At 42.5% G+C, this 15327-nt stretch overlaps 1 protein-coding gene across 3 annotated transcripts in view; it reads right to left on the bottom strand.

Moving 5' to 3' along the window:
- Positions 1-14119, bottom strand: part of ZFYVE9 (zinc finger FYVE-type containing 9) — a 63896-nt gene extending 49777 nt beyond the window's left edge. Inside the window, exon 1 of one of the 3 annotated variants that reach the window (XM_005440361.4) lies at positions 13975-14119. The gene's annotated coding sequence lies outside the window, so the exon portion shown is untranslated. Of the gene's footprint in view, positions 1-12684; positions 12914-13974 lie in introns of those variants that run through there. The other 2 variants (XM_055724637.1, XM_055724636.1) reach the window with 2 other exon arrangements.
- Positions 14120-15327: the final 1208 nt, after the last annotated feature.

Raw genomic sequence — 15327 nt, 5'->3', positions numbered from 1 at the left:
AGTAATTAAATGCTTGGAATAATGGTAATTTACCAGGCACCCAACAATTCTGTCACTTCGTAATGGCTCCTCCTTGGCGAATCAAATTAAGCGGCAACTTTCAGTCAAGTTTCACACTAACAGGTGTTTGTATTATTTTTTAAGAATTAATGTAAGTAAAAAGACTAAATCCTGCACTGGCACAATCCTTCCACAAAGGCAGTCCTCCAGACCTGTCTCAGGACACACTTTAACAGCAGCACCTGCAATCTACATGGACAGAGTATGTCCATACTGACTGAACGAAAGCAGGCTTCACTCTCCATTCCTGAGCACTCCATTGACTCTCAAACAGCTATTCATTCTGTCCAAAGACAAAGTATGCGGCTCTTTCTACCTAGTGTGTGCTAAATAAAAGGAAGGGCAGGCATTATAAAATTTTGTGACACAGCAGTAGCAACGTCTGTGTCACACGCTTGAAAATGCCTGCAACAGCAAGGACTTCGGATTAGGCCCCAAATTAAACCTGTTAACATGAATTGCTCTATTAATAAATTAAACTAGCAGCCATGCAATGCAACCAGAAAAAAAAAAAAGTATTTTAAAATTCTAATCTATTAGAGACTCAAATAATAACAGATTTTTCAAAAATACCTTGTCTAGGAAACAGTTCAGGATTAGAAAATCCCATTAAAACTCACCATAAATCCATTTAGTATACAAAATACTAAAAACAGCAGCAAGAGATTAAATGTAACAAATATAAACAAGGTACAGCCGCTGCTAATCCTTTTCCTACACCAAAAGGTCAAGATGACCAAGTAACCTTCAGTTTTATTTCCCATAATTTGCTGATGTTCCTACCACTCATCAATGTAAATTAACCAAAGAGTAGACTGGGGCATGGCAGGCTATTTCTGTGTAATACAACACTTGTACCAGCTCACTACCCATGAATGCTGACAAAAGATGAACTATTTCAGTGTTGCATTGGTTTGTCTTTTTTTCCAATCAACTGAACAGAGATGGACAGTATCTAAAGCAGAAGACAGTCTCCTGAATTATTCTGCTCATATTTGCATCTTTCCCCTTGACTTTTCCCCATGCCATTTTAAAGCTATTATTTTCACTTTTGTCTCCAGCCAAGTTTCCATAAGGAGACATTCACACATGCCAGAGCAGTAGTAAAGCAGTGAAAAGAGCAGCAACTTCAAAGAAGCATCATAGAAAGTATCACAGTCAAAAGTAACAGGGAGACAAGAAAAATTATAGCAGTGTTATCAACCTTTGTCCTCCAGTAAATAAGAGTGAGCAGCCAAACTGAAAAGGATACCTGCTTTGTAACAGTTTACAGTAGAAAATAAATTCCATTGCCTACCCTTTTTACTATTTCAAGGAGAAAGAAATTGATTTATTTCTTGACTCAAAACCCAGCCTTGCCAAAAAGCCGGTACTTCCCTCGGCACACTGCAGAGGCAGGACCCTCAGCACCTGGAGACGGGAACTATGCGTCCTTCTTACATAACTATTTTCGACTGCCTTGAAAAGTATCCATCCCCAGCTCTATGGAAGAACAAATAGATAGGTTTACACTGCAGTGCTGCCTTCCATGCAAGTTTTTCCAGAGGAACGCAGTTGGAAAAAAAGAGAAAATCCTTTCCTGAGCTTACTCAAACGCTCATAGAGCTCACTTCAAAATTTAGTGTTTTATAAATCTAATGTTTTGTAATACTTGCTTGATACAATTTCCAAGTTCAAAATATTGTAAACCACATTAAAAAAATGCAGTGTATTAAATATAAATTTAATATGAAATCATGTTTCTGCATCTGTGCATGGATTCCATGTAATGTCACCAATGTAACAATGTGTTTTTTTAAAAAAATGATACCTTTAACATACCAAACTGAAACTGTTATATAACTTTGTTCAAATACAAACTGAAGTAAAACATATAGAATAAATGGGCTTATGAGATTACTTTTTATGTTTCTCTATTTAAGAAACAAGGGTTTGACTATTAGAAGTTAACATTTAACAGACTTGAAGAATAAAATTGTTTGAAGTCACACACTATGTATCTCAGAGTGGATTAACCCTGTATTCTAATACTTCAGTAGAAGTTTTTCTTCTTTCTAATGTAGGGTAGAAACAAGAATGAATCCCAGATATACTGATCATTGTTTCAGATGTTTTTTTAGATTTGGGAAATAAGGGAAAAACTAAGGTCCTCTAGAATCACTAAATAATGCCTACAACTGCCAAGGAACTGTGCTTTTTATAAAACCCACGAGGGGCCAACAGTTGCAGGTACTGTGAGCAAAATCCGTACCTGACCATAAAGCCAGAATTGACACACAACCGGAATGGGACAGATGAAAAGGACAACAGGCAAAGAGGGAAACTGCTTTGCTACCATTTACTAGCCCATCAATTCTGTGTTGTACCCACTGGGGAAAGAAGCTGCTAGAAGTGATACAATTTATACACTCAGCTGCTCTTTAGAGAAAGGACAATCTGACAATCGGTACAGAAAAAAAGTCTGAAAGTCTACAGTCACTCTCTACTGAAGAGCAGTCAATCAGCTCCCAAAGCTGCCTTTATCAACACACATGGATACACCCTTCTTCCAACACTGCTGTGGTCATTTTTACTCATTTGATAGCTATGTAACATTACTGTGTTCTAAAATCTTCCACATACATATTTTAAACAAATACAATTATAGACAGCAAACAGTTACTATTTCTCAAATCCTGTTAGGTAGAGCTGGATTACTGTGCATCCCTGAAAATAAATTCAGAGATCAATGATTTTTTTTTTCTTTCATATTCCCTTCAACCTGAAATTACCTCAAAGGAACTTCTAATTTCTATTTTGTGTTGACCTTTCTATTCATATCATGCCAAGATCAAACATATATATACACGTGCGCACACGATACTAACACATTATAAAACATTGCTGTCTTGTCAAATGTAGCAAAGTTCACTCCCACATTTGTGATCATGATCTAATAACTACATTGCTGATGCTCACAGTGCATTACATCTCAAGTCATCTGTAACTAGTAACTCACTCAATACAACTCAATACATCCGTGGCAACAGTGTGTACTGAAACTGCTATTTTTGAGTATCATTCTCATTTATGCTGAGGTCCATTAACATGCTTTTAACAGTGCTGAAGGGACTAAGCATAACCAACAGAAATGGTGAGTAACTTGCATTCAGATTCGCTGTAAAGCTTTTTGTATTTCATTGCTCCAGTGGTGCAATATACCAATCATGACTTTTACTTAAAATTTATGTAAGACTCAGAGAAGTTTTAATTATAAAACTAAGTGCCCATAGTTCTGTATCATTGTTGGCAGTCCCAGGAAATAAAGGCTTAACAGATTAAAAAAAAAAACATCTAAAATTGAAATAATTCATTATTATTGAGTCAAAATATAGTTTTCAGAACTCTTACAAAGCTCTAGGAACACCAAATCCTCGTAAGCTCAGATGCATTTCTCAGATAGTCCAAAACTCAGAAATCTCTGCCACTTCTTTTGTCCACTGATATGGCAGTTGATTCTGCTCAGCCATGAATCCCTACTTCTGCTTTACAGCTCCTTCTAAGACTGTAGTATACGCACATTCCTTCGTCAATCACTTCTTCCTGCATCCTTTTTTTTTCTCCCTACCCATGTTTCCTTCCTTCTCTGACCAATAAAATAAAAGAATGAAAAAAAAAAAAAAGAGAGAGAGAAACCCGACACATTTCAACATCACTATTCAGATCTACTGGTATAAACCAGTTGTAAATAACCCTATTAACCACATGATATCATTCCTCACTTCTAGGAATGGTGGGAACAAACCCAATAGCAATGGTGATGCATCCATTTCACAAACATAAATGAAAGTCTTTAGACAAAACAGCTATGGGGCAGGAGGAGTAGTGGCCAAAATAACAGTCAAATCATAAGGCAACATTGTAACTGTAAAGCTGCCTTCTATCCTCATTGTTATTTACTGTCAGCATGGCTCCTTCACAAATTCATTTAAACCCTTCACCTTTTAGCTTGTGAAATAAAATTTTTTACATGTACCCACACTGGGTACTCAACATCCAGGATCAGCACAGCTACCTTCTTTCCTCAGGCATCTAAGTATTTCACACCTCTAGTTAAGAGAAGTTTTATTAACTACAGAGGAGCTACTATTATACATTTCCTCAAAGTAGAAGGTACAACTGCATCTACAAGCCATCTGTACAGAAATTAAGGTTAATGGCAATAATAAGAAAAAAATATTTTAAAAAGATAAAATATAACCACAAAGGGCATTATAGGAAAAGAATGAGGCAACAAAACCACTACATATACATGTATCTATTGCCCAGGAGTCTCAAGAAGTTATTTCTAATTCTCATCATAATAAAACCCATGTTCATTCTACAGGAATATAGAAAAAAATAAAAATCTATGTACAAATTCCAACGATAGGTTAAAATGCATTTTACAGGTGACTTGTTAACTAAAACTAAGGTATATACAATACAGAAGCTATTAGGCCAGTATACTAATACAATTACTTGAAAGCACAAAAGTATGTAAGTAGACCAATGCTTAAAGTAATGACCTTTTAAAGCTGTATTTATAAAAGAAACAAGAACTGTGAAATACATGAAGTATCCTGGAGTTTTATTCAGCCTTCATCATTTGTACAAAAACACAGTATGAAATTCCCACAGCCAATTGCAATTTGATGTTTCAGTTAAGAGGCTGTTTCTATATATATTCTATTCAAAGCAATCTGTTAATAATATAACCTAAGAAGTGGGCTTTGCACATACTTTCAGCTTCACCAAATAAGAGCTCATTAAAATACTCATTTTGAATTAACCAATATAGCACTCACAATGTAACTTTGTAACATCATGACAACCAATATGCTCTGCTAATCCATCAAACAGAAGCAGTAGCCGTGTTCTGAAGTATAAACCCCCAAAAGGGTGTAAATCAGATACCTGTGCCTCCCCCTCTGAAACACCCCTCAGAAGCAAGCAATAGCATGTGTTTCTACAGGATTGTAGAAGGACACGCAATTTCAAAAAGGCTGCCAGATAAATGAAAAAAAATAAAAAATAGGCAAAAAGGGAACATTCCTCTTATGCAATCCCAATTCATACTAAATGTTCATTTATCTGTATTACAGTGCAGATAGGAAATAAAAAAAGTTATATTGACATGATTGGTTTGCTGAATATATTTTAATCATTTGACTTTTGCGTCTCCTCTACCCTACCAAGAAAACTCTGTATTCACAGTCTCAGTAACACAAATAAGAAGAGGACTTGTGTACTGGTAAATGTTCAGTTACTATCACTATTCAAGTGTTGTATCTTAAATCTAATTTCCTACAGAAATGAAGATTATGGGATCACATTGTTCACTTACTATTCTTTATGCTCATCTTTAAAAAAAAAAAAAAATAGTTCCTGAAAATTAGTATCTGCACAGTAAAACCAAATCCAAATGACTGTCTTCTGAGGGAAAAGCAAGCTGCTATATGTATTTTTGGCAGCAATCTGCTGGGCAATCAATACCCACACAGCTCTGGAAAAAAGAGAGAATTATGGTGTTATGTGAGAAAGCTGGGGTTACTGCAGAGGGGGAAGGAAGGGAAGAGGCACTAAGGAGCAAAAAGTATTTAAGTCTACACCAAAAAAAAGTTTCTTTCATTCCACTGATGGTAGAACAATATGCTTACCAATAAGGTATCTCAAAGGACTTTGGTACATGTAACATCAGATTCTGTTCACACTACAAAACGCATTCAAACACATCCTCTAATTCAAAACAAAACATAGTTATCTTCATCTTCAGATCTTGTAAGTCTTTCCCCACTACTTACAAAATCTTTCACAAATTCTAAGGAAGTATGGGTGGAAAATAAATCCAAGCCATCAGAAATTAATCTGGATTTAGATTCCCACTGTTTGAACCAGAATGATGGGAGCTCCTTTATCACTGGACCAGCGCACTGCACTGACTCAATCCAAGAATCACTCTGCTCTTTTAAACATCAGCTTAACCAAGCCCAGTTCTCAGTCCTCGGTCTTGCATGACATCAGGCAACATGCTCCTTGGATCTGTGATGTCCTAAAAAGACAGGTAAGCATTATCCCTATTCAACAGTTAGTAGAAGTGACACACACGGAGATCCAAGATACATGCTCTTCTCTTTCATAGCATGCTTATTTAAGAAATCACCAGCACCAGACAGCCACCCCTTTTCCACAATACATTACTGAGTCCCACTTGCCTTTCCTTCTCTACAACACCTGCAGAAAAAGCAAATGCTACTTTTCAGTCACTGCACTGCCCTAGCTAGTGCAGAAACAAAACTAATTTGATTTTGTTTGAATTGATATGCAAAGCTGAGAGCTGCAGAACTTGAAGACAGAATACAAATTTAATTCTGCCTGGCGTCTTCAGCAGATGACTGGGGCAGGGATTACCCATGTCACCCCCACACAGATCACCAAAGTCTACCTCAGAGATACTGGGTGTGCAGCACACCCAAGATCAGAATGAGGGCTGAGCACAACACAGACCAGAGGGATCTAGATCACCAGAAACTGGGCCCCATATTTTACTGCTTATGACACCATTCTTAAAACTTTCTCCTAAAATCCAACAATTAAAAAAAATGGGGGAGGAATCAAAGCTGCTGAAGAAGAAAAGGAAAAGATGACAGAACAGTTTCATTGTCTGTATTAAAAGAAATATAAGATAAATACAGTAAATAATAACTAAGAAACAAAAAAATCACAGATCTGAAAACACCTGTAATTTTTGTCCTATAGTATCTCCCAAACTTCCAATAATCTGACTGGCCAACAGATCAAGCAATAAACTTTATGCATATTCACATGATTTGCCAATTCTTCTTGAATATATAACAACTATATACACGATAAATTCAGTTTCAAATGGCTTGGCCTTTATGTTAGTGATCCTAAATCAACTTTCTAGATCACACTTGGAGTACTAACAGGTAAGTCAACATGTACACTGAGTTCAAAGCAGAATTTTGACACTACAAAACTGGATCTGGAAATAGAAGAGCTCCTCTAATAGTCAGTGACATTCACAGATAAAGAAGCTATTATGCGATTTAGAAAGCTCTTTGATCTGCTTCGTACACTGAACATTACCAACTCCTTTTAAGTTCATCATACTACTTTTTTTAAAAAAGTACCCATTCATGTTTCTCCATTGATCATCTTCTATGAATTTTTTAATGCATTTCACCCATATTACTTCCCCAAGCAAAATATTAAACTTAGACTGAAATATAAATGTTGTAGTCAGAGCACGTGTATAAAGAGTTTTATTTATTATTATTTATAGAAAAGGGCTTCAGTATATCATATAAGTAAACAAAAACTTTCCTATTATAGTAATTTTTAAAATTGCAAGAATCCAGAAGTAAGGCTGGTGTTACTAGGACAGCTACGGCACTTCCATAATTGATAGAGCACACATGAATTTCTGACATAAGTATGGCCTAATTTCAAATTATCACCTGATAGGAAATGACCTCTGTGTTCTTTGTGTGCTGGGAAGAGGGAAGGACAGGTTCCTCCCAGCTACCACTTCACTAAGGGGAAAAAAATAATTTAAAAAAAAAGGGCACTGAAGTAAAGACATATACTAACTATTTTGCCTTTTTATGCAGGCCCACAACTGCTCTTTGGCCAAACTGAAGTACAAGAAGTCAGTAAGGGTCACAATGAAACATTACCAGTAAGTATAGTCATAATTTGGTAGATAACATTTCTTTTCTAACTCTTAACTGGACTCAACACAAGCAAAGGTTCAAAATATTCACATTACTGCATTATTTTATATACAAAGCCATACCCTAAACAGCATCAGCATCTAAAGTATCAGTTGATGCCTCAAGCCTCCACTAGAAGGCTTTCCACCTTTATTACAATGTTGGAACCAAACCAGTAACAGAAATCCAACAGAACAATTTTAAGAAAACTTATTAACTGTTAATACCATTTCCAGTTGTAAAGTCCTACTCAATGTCATTATGCAATTAATCTCTTTTTAAAAATTCATCAATCTCCCTATTGTTATTAAAAGGAGGGGGGAGAAGTATAGAAAACAGAAGCAAAATATACACTAGTAGCATTGCAATACAACTCCTGACAGAAAAACCTAGACAATCCTAGCAGAGCATACTAGAATGCTCCTGGACCTTCAGTGAAGACTCTTGCCTTAAAGAACTGATACTACGGTGACCCCACCAACTCATAAGGTAGAGTTGAAGCTTCAGTTGCCATTAATATATCAGAGATCTAAGTAACATTAACAAATATAACAAACAAGACAAAGATATTCTATATACAACATAGAGACTGAAGAAAGAAGGTACAGCCATTAGCGTTATCTGCAAATAATTCAGTATGAAGGTTTGCTAAATTGCTAAACAAAAAACAAACAACAACGCAAGCTGAAATCCAAGATTGAAGCCCATGTTTTCATTTGCCCAACATACAGTGGACACTGGGGAAAAAGTATGTGAAACATTTAATATATGGACACCAAACCCTCAAAACATAACATATGGTCAGACTGCCACATACTGACATTTCCAAATCATCAAGTTTTACATGGAAGCAAAACAACATTAAAGTTTCTTTAAGCTCTCTCCTCACTGGCCTTCATAACCAAGACAACCATTGCCTTAGTTTATACATGGACTGAAGACATCACTCAGGTTATTCGGAGCTCCACACTTTACAAAACACTGAAAATCCACAGATTGTGACTCCACACCTGTTTTTCACATACTTTCATCATCTTTCTTCTTTCTCCTCCCTGCCCCCCCCTTCTTTTTTTGTCAACTGTCTGGACTTGCTTCTTTAAGTCAACTCCTACTCAAGCAGATCAGGATGGAAGAATACAAAGGGAACAATTTACCTAGTGTTGTTACCCATATGTTCCTGGCCATGCACTGTTTGTCTTTAACCTATGTTTTTAAATTAGTTAGATTTCTTTAGTAATAACCTTTAAAATAGTTTAAGTGATCCTTTACGGATCTCTTCTACCATTCACCTTCACCCTATACGATGCTGATGTACTAGTTGGAGGGCTGTTATTTCTGAAAAACAGGTATCAGTGTTACACATTTCTACTTATCGCTTCTAGCAGTACAACAGTCATATAACTACCGTTGTAATACTCCAGTAATAAATGATACTGGAAAGATTCAGTGAAAGAGTACATATAAATTCACCTTTAAAGTATTTTCCCTATTTCACCTGCCTGCTACGGCAATCTGAATAGTAGCATTCCTAAATATTCCTAACTCTACGTGTATACAGTGCAAAAGGGAGAAGTCATTATAAAGCACATTCAGGAAACAAATATCTGACAAAGACCAAAGTACTGAGTGCAGTATTCCATTAATCCCAATTAAAAGGTCCTGGGACCTGCAACATCTTGTCATTTTCTCTAGAAAATAACATTTAAAGGAATGACATAGTTTAATACCCTAGGTATGACACTCACATTCATTCCTTCCCATAAACACTAGCTGAGGATTACACTCATTAAAATTTAACAGGGCACCTTAAAATCTTCAAATGTTCAATGTTTAAAAAGAACCTTAACAGCTAGATTAAAAAAAAAATAATGATGTTACACTTTAGTTGCAATTAAGTGAAACCCAGTCAACCAAACAATAAGTAGGAAAGTACTTTGTCTGTAAAAATAGAATAATTTACATCTATAAAATAAATAATGGTTTTTATTTATATATTAATTCTATATATTATTTACATGTAATATCTATAGTATGTATTATATTACTTGCATCATGCTGATTTTTCAGTGTGCTATTCTTTTGATAACTGTATATAGTGTTTTGCTCTAGTCACTAGCCAAATTTGTACAAATATGTATCCAAAGTTCTAATTTAAGTAGAAACTACTGTGTCAATGAAGGATCCTTGATGTATCTTTTAAAACTTCCTATCCATTTACATTAATTGATGTAATTTTCCCAGTGTTGCAAGATGTAGCCAACACAGAAGTAAAAGCTGTTTCTATCACCTAAACCTCAGTACTTTCTCTTACTTTCAGCCACTTACTCTTGATGATCTATTTCTCATCAATACAAAAAGCTTTGTAAATTTTTAAGTGTCATTGTACAGACATGTTTTTTAATGCTTCACATAAACAGCAGGGAAAACCGAGCATTTTAGTTTGCATTTCTGTTCATTTCAAAGTTCAAGTCTCATAAAGAATCACAAATAGAGCTCTAGAAGAGGCCACCTTTCAATTTCTTTAGAAACTTTAATCCCAATCACAAAAAAAATAAAAAAGACTAGCCTTCATATAAAACTTTCAAAGTAGTCTACGAATATACTGCTGTCTTCTAACAATGTTCTGGAAAAGATCTCCAATTAATCAGCACACAGACTAACCGTGCACTGGAACTATTATCCCTCACCTGATTTTCTGTCAAGGAACTCACTTTTATTTGGAAGATTCTCAGCTTAGTGCATCAAAAGATTTTCCCGACCAACAAAACATGAATACACCACTTCTTCCCAAAATCTCTTTCTTTTTGGCCAGCTTTTATTCAAAAGCAAAACTCCACTCTAATCCTTTTGCAAAATAATTGCCAGGTAATTTTTTTTTAGACAGCCTGTAAACCTGAAAACTAGCAAGCTATTTTCTGCTAAAGTTGGCACAGCTAGTGGACAGGCAACAACAGACATTAAAAGCTTATCATTCTTTGGCCACAAGTTTTAATACTGCATCTTTGTTCAGTCTCTACCTTTGTTCCCTGAGACAATCACAGTCAGACTTTATGCCAAACTAAAAAAAAAAACTGTATTTCAACTCAGTCTTAGCCCCGGGCCTCAGATCCTGAAATGTGCGTTTGAAAGTATTTAATCCCCAGCCTAATAACTGACTCAAAGCTAACACACAAAAATAACACCCAGTATCAGGGCTCAGCACTGCAGTTTTGGGGTGGTTTTCTTCCTTTTTCACACACTAAAAAAGGCACCATTAAGCAATAAGAATAGATCACAATGTGCTAACTTGTTACGTGTTTATCAGGGCTTGAGATAGAGGGAGGCTTGTTTCAGGTTTTAGGCCCCTTTTCAGCTTCCATTTCTGATTCCCCAAACCTCTGAAGAGATTTTTAATTTTGCCTCTCTTGGGTCAAGGAGACTGCTCTTCTTATTCTGTATCACATGCCATAACTTTATAAAAAGAAGCTCACTACTGGGTTCAGGAACTAACAAAGGATTTTGATGTCGTTTCTACTACTGAAGGTGTATGTAAAATCTGGATTTGTTCCATGTAATCAAAAACTATTTGCTAATAGAAGTTAATTACGATGTTTTACAACGCTGCCGAGTCAGTAAAATGCTGTCCAAAGAAAATAAAAGCTTTTATTCAAGTAGAGTTCTTTTTTTGTTGTTTTTGTTGTTATTATTATTATATTTGTTTATAAAGGGTTCCTTCCAGTTTTGGATTAAGCCTGGACCAAAACACTGAGGGCAGTGTTACTCAGAAATTCTAACCTGATACAACCATACTTAATAAAAAGATTGCTGGAATTCAGTCAACTTCTAATATTTGAACTGAAAGAAAACAGGCATAAAAATTAAACTCCCTGAAAAACCTCTGTCACAAAATAATCAGCAATATCTAGTCTATAAATAAACAAAATAGTTAACACGAAAACATAAAGTCTTTCAATTCCCATCTGCTACTTGTTTCTCAGTCTGGTTAACGAGATAAAAACAGTTCTCCAGCCACCCTCCATCATATGTACCTACTTAACCATAACGTTCATGAGCAAGTAACTAACCCACCTCTGCAGAAAGTCTGACATGCCAAGAGTGCCAGTTATTCTTAGCGCGAGACATGACCACTGTTTCACGTAATTAGAGATGTTATAAAACGCATCCCGCCCGCTCGTCCCCTCCCCCTCCCCCACTACCACCATTGCAGGAGTGACTTGTTACACATCGCGATGAGCAAGTCGCATTCCCTGCCCGGGGAGAGCGCGGAGACCAGGCCATGGAAAGGGCACGAGATGCCGGCAGGGATCCTCCCCTGGCCGGGCCGGCAGCCGAGCCTGCCCGCTGGCTGCCCTGCGCACGGCGCGGCCCGGGAACTGCCCCGCCTGGCCCGGCACCGGCGGCACACGGGGGGGCCGGGGGGAGCCCCGATGGCGGAGGGCAGCAGGAGCTCCCTCCCCTCCTCCAGGACCGCCGGCTGGGGAGAAAGGTGCCCCGGCCGCGCCGGGTGAGGGGGTCACCCAGTCCCGGGCACCCGGCGAGCGGCACCCGGGAACGGAGGGGAATGGCGGGGAGGGGGCTCGGAGGACCAGCGTCGCCGCCGGTGAGGGCTGAGGGGGGATCGCCGCCATCCCCCTCGGCGCCGAGACGCCTCTCCCCTTGGCGGCGTGCAGGGGGACAAGGGCGGCGGGGTGAGGGGGCACCCGGGCCCTGGGCTGGGGCTGTGTCGGCGATACGGCGGCTCCGCTGAGGCGCCGGAGCCCTCCGCGCCCGCCCGCCCGCGGGGCCTCGCTCCGGGCGGCGGGGGGCCTGGGGAGCGGGATACCCCGGCCTCCCGGGCCCGGGGGCGGAGGGCTGGGCGCCGCTCACTCACCTCGGGAGGCAGCAGGAGCCGCCGGGTCTGCATGGCGAGGGGGATCCCCCGGGGCCGCGCTCCGCCGCCGCCGTCCGCTCCCGGGCGGGCCCCGCAGACCCCGCGAGCGCTGGAGAGGCCGGCGCCCGCCCTCGCCGCCTGCCAGCCGGGCTCGCTCGCTGGCTCCGCGGCCAAGGCCGCCGCAGCTACCGGCTGCCAGCGCCCCCTGGCCGCCCCCAGCGGCAGCGCACGGCACTGCGGCACCGCCGGGGAGGCAGTGCGGAGCCTGCCGCACTCCCGCCCCGCGGCGCGGGGGGCCGGGCGGGCCGCGCCGCCACCTCCGGCCCGGCCGCCTACCGCCGGGCGTCACGGGCGGGGAGCGGGAGGAGTCACCGGGCGCAGGGGGCCGCACCGCGCCGCGGAGGGAGCCCGGCTCGCTCACCCCCCGCGGGGTCCCGCCGAGCCCGCCAGCCCCGCAGCCGGGGCCTCCCGCCCGCGCACGCACACACACCCCCGGGCGCGGAGGGCGGCACCGGCGGGGCGCGGCAGACCAGCCGCAGGCAGAGGGGCTGCGTGAGGCGCGGCCCGCGGGCTCCCCGCGCCCCGCACGGCTGCGCCCTCGGCCGGGAGGCGCTCCCCGCCGCCCGCTGCGGCTGCACCTACGCGCTGTAGGCAGAAGGATTCGCGGCGGGGAGCTGTTCCTGGTTTATTTCGCCATTTCGTACCGAGTGCCTTCAGAATGGGAGAGGGGCACGGGGAACGCCCGTGGGACACCCACAGCCGCCCGGCCGCGGCTGCCCTGAGGGGTGCGAGGGTGCGCAGGCACGGAGCCACCTGCTCAAAGACACGCTAGCTCTTCAGCAAAGCAGGATTCCTGGGCGGGCGGGGGGGGGGGGGGGGCGACATGGCAAAAAAACGGGGGGGGGGGGGGGATGATAAAAAAAATCCAAACCACGCTTGTTCCTCACAGAAACAGCCTCAGAACTGCGATGGAAAAGTAACACGTTACGCCGAACCGTAACCACGCGCCCGCCGCCTCACCGGTTCGCTGTCTGAGGGGCGGCCGCGGCACCCATGCCGGGAGCGGGACGGCAATCCCGGCTGGCTGCCGGCACCCGGGCACGCCGCGAACGTCGCTGTCCCGCCAGTGACTTGCTCTTCGGTGGGGAGGGGGCGGCCAGCGCCGGGTACGGCGCAGCCCCTTGCCGCCGCCTCACGCCTCGCCCCGCCGGCGGCCTCACCCTTCCCGCGCTCCGCCTCGCCTCAGGAGCCCGCGCCTCGGGAGCGCGCGAGCGCCTCAGCACGACCCACCTTGGCTGCCCCCGGGGACACGCTCGCCCCCGCCGGGGGAAGGGGCAAGGGCCGCCGGCTCCAGCCGGTGCTCCGGCCTCGCCCCGCCGCCGCGGAGCGCCATGCCGCCCCGGTGAGGGGGAAAGGCTGGTGAGGCGCCGCGCTCGCAGCGGCGCTGCTGTTCCCGCCCCTCGGGCCTTTGCACCCGCAGCTGTGGCCCTGCAGCGGGTCAGGCTTCCCCGCTAGTGTGGCGGCGAACACGGCGTGCCGAGCCCCGGCGGTGAGTCCAGGCCTTCTCCCGCCCAGCGTCAGCCCTTCCCAGGTGAAATGAAAGGGAAGCACTTCATGCTTATTCATCGATTCTGGTAGAACTGTGTGCTTGTCAAGTGGAAAATACAAGATACTCCCAATCAGATGAGTCATCAATCCATGGGCAAAGAGCTGAGGAGATAAAAAATGCTAATCCATCATAGCCGGTAGTAGCATGGTAATGGATATGGAATTTATTTTCTCCCATGAAGCGTTCCCAGTTAAGCCTGACTTTCTGTTTCTTTAGCAATTAGTGGTGTCGTGCTGGTCGAGCACAGAGGGGGAGTTCAGGTTGGTCCAAGACACAACTACTGTCCTCAAAACAATTCTTGTGAAACACCTCAGACTGCTAAACACACAACGTGCCTGACAAACAAAAAAGGAAATAAATTAAAGGGTGAGCAAGGTAACACTTCATACCCTATGGCCAAATGCCTTGCAGAGGCATATCGCTACCATAATTTTGTTCTACTTTAATCCCTCTGCACACAGCCATTCATTGGAATGTTTTCTTACCAAACACTGGAGAGTTTTTGCCTGAAGGATATCATAATTGGCTGTTCTGCAAGAAGGGCATCTCATGAAAGCATGCAAAAACCGAGTTAGCAGCAATGGGAAACATCCCTATGAGTTCGAGTGATGGGACATGGTCTCATGCCCCATCCCTTCTCAGTACCTGCATGTATCTGGGGTGCCGCATGACTTGTTCCCTAAGTATCTAAGAATATCCCTAAGAAGATGTATCTAGAGAAGCAGGAACTCAGCAAAACTCAGGTTGCTGCGCCAGGCAGTTGTGGTGCCAGACACCTGTGCTTAAGGCAGGGAGATTGCCCACCCCCTGTTCTCAGTGTGCTCCCTCTGCTAGTGTCCAAACAGGAAATGTACGGATGGTCAGAAACTATATAGAAACCAATCAATAATTTTGATTCCAAGCCCCAGCAAGGCTGTAAGACACAGACTATGGCTTTCCACTTGCCATATTCAGTGCAAGCGTCAGGAGTTACAAATTCTCCAAAAAATATCATCAGCTCTTCCATGTACATCAGCCTCACGTCAGTGAGCCTC

This window comes from Falco cherrug, chromosome 12 (assembly GCF_023634085.1).
Source record: "Falco cherrug isolate bFalChe1 chromosome 12, bFalChe1.pri, whole genome shotgun sequence".
NCBI lineage: Eukaryota > Metazoa > Chordata > Aves > Falconiformes > Falconidae > Falco > Falco cherrug.
This window is presented reverse-complemented; position numbering and strand designations above follow the sequence as displayed.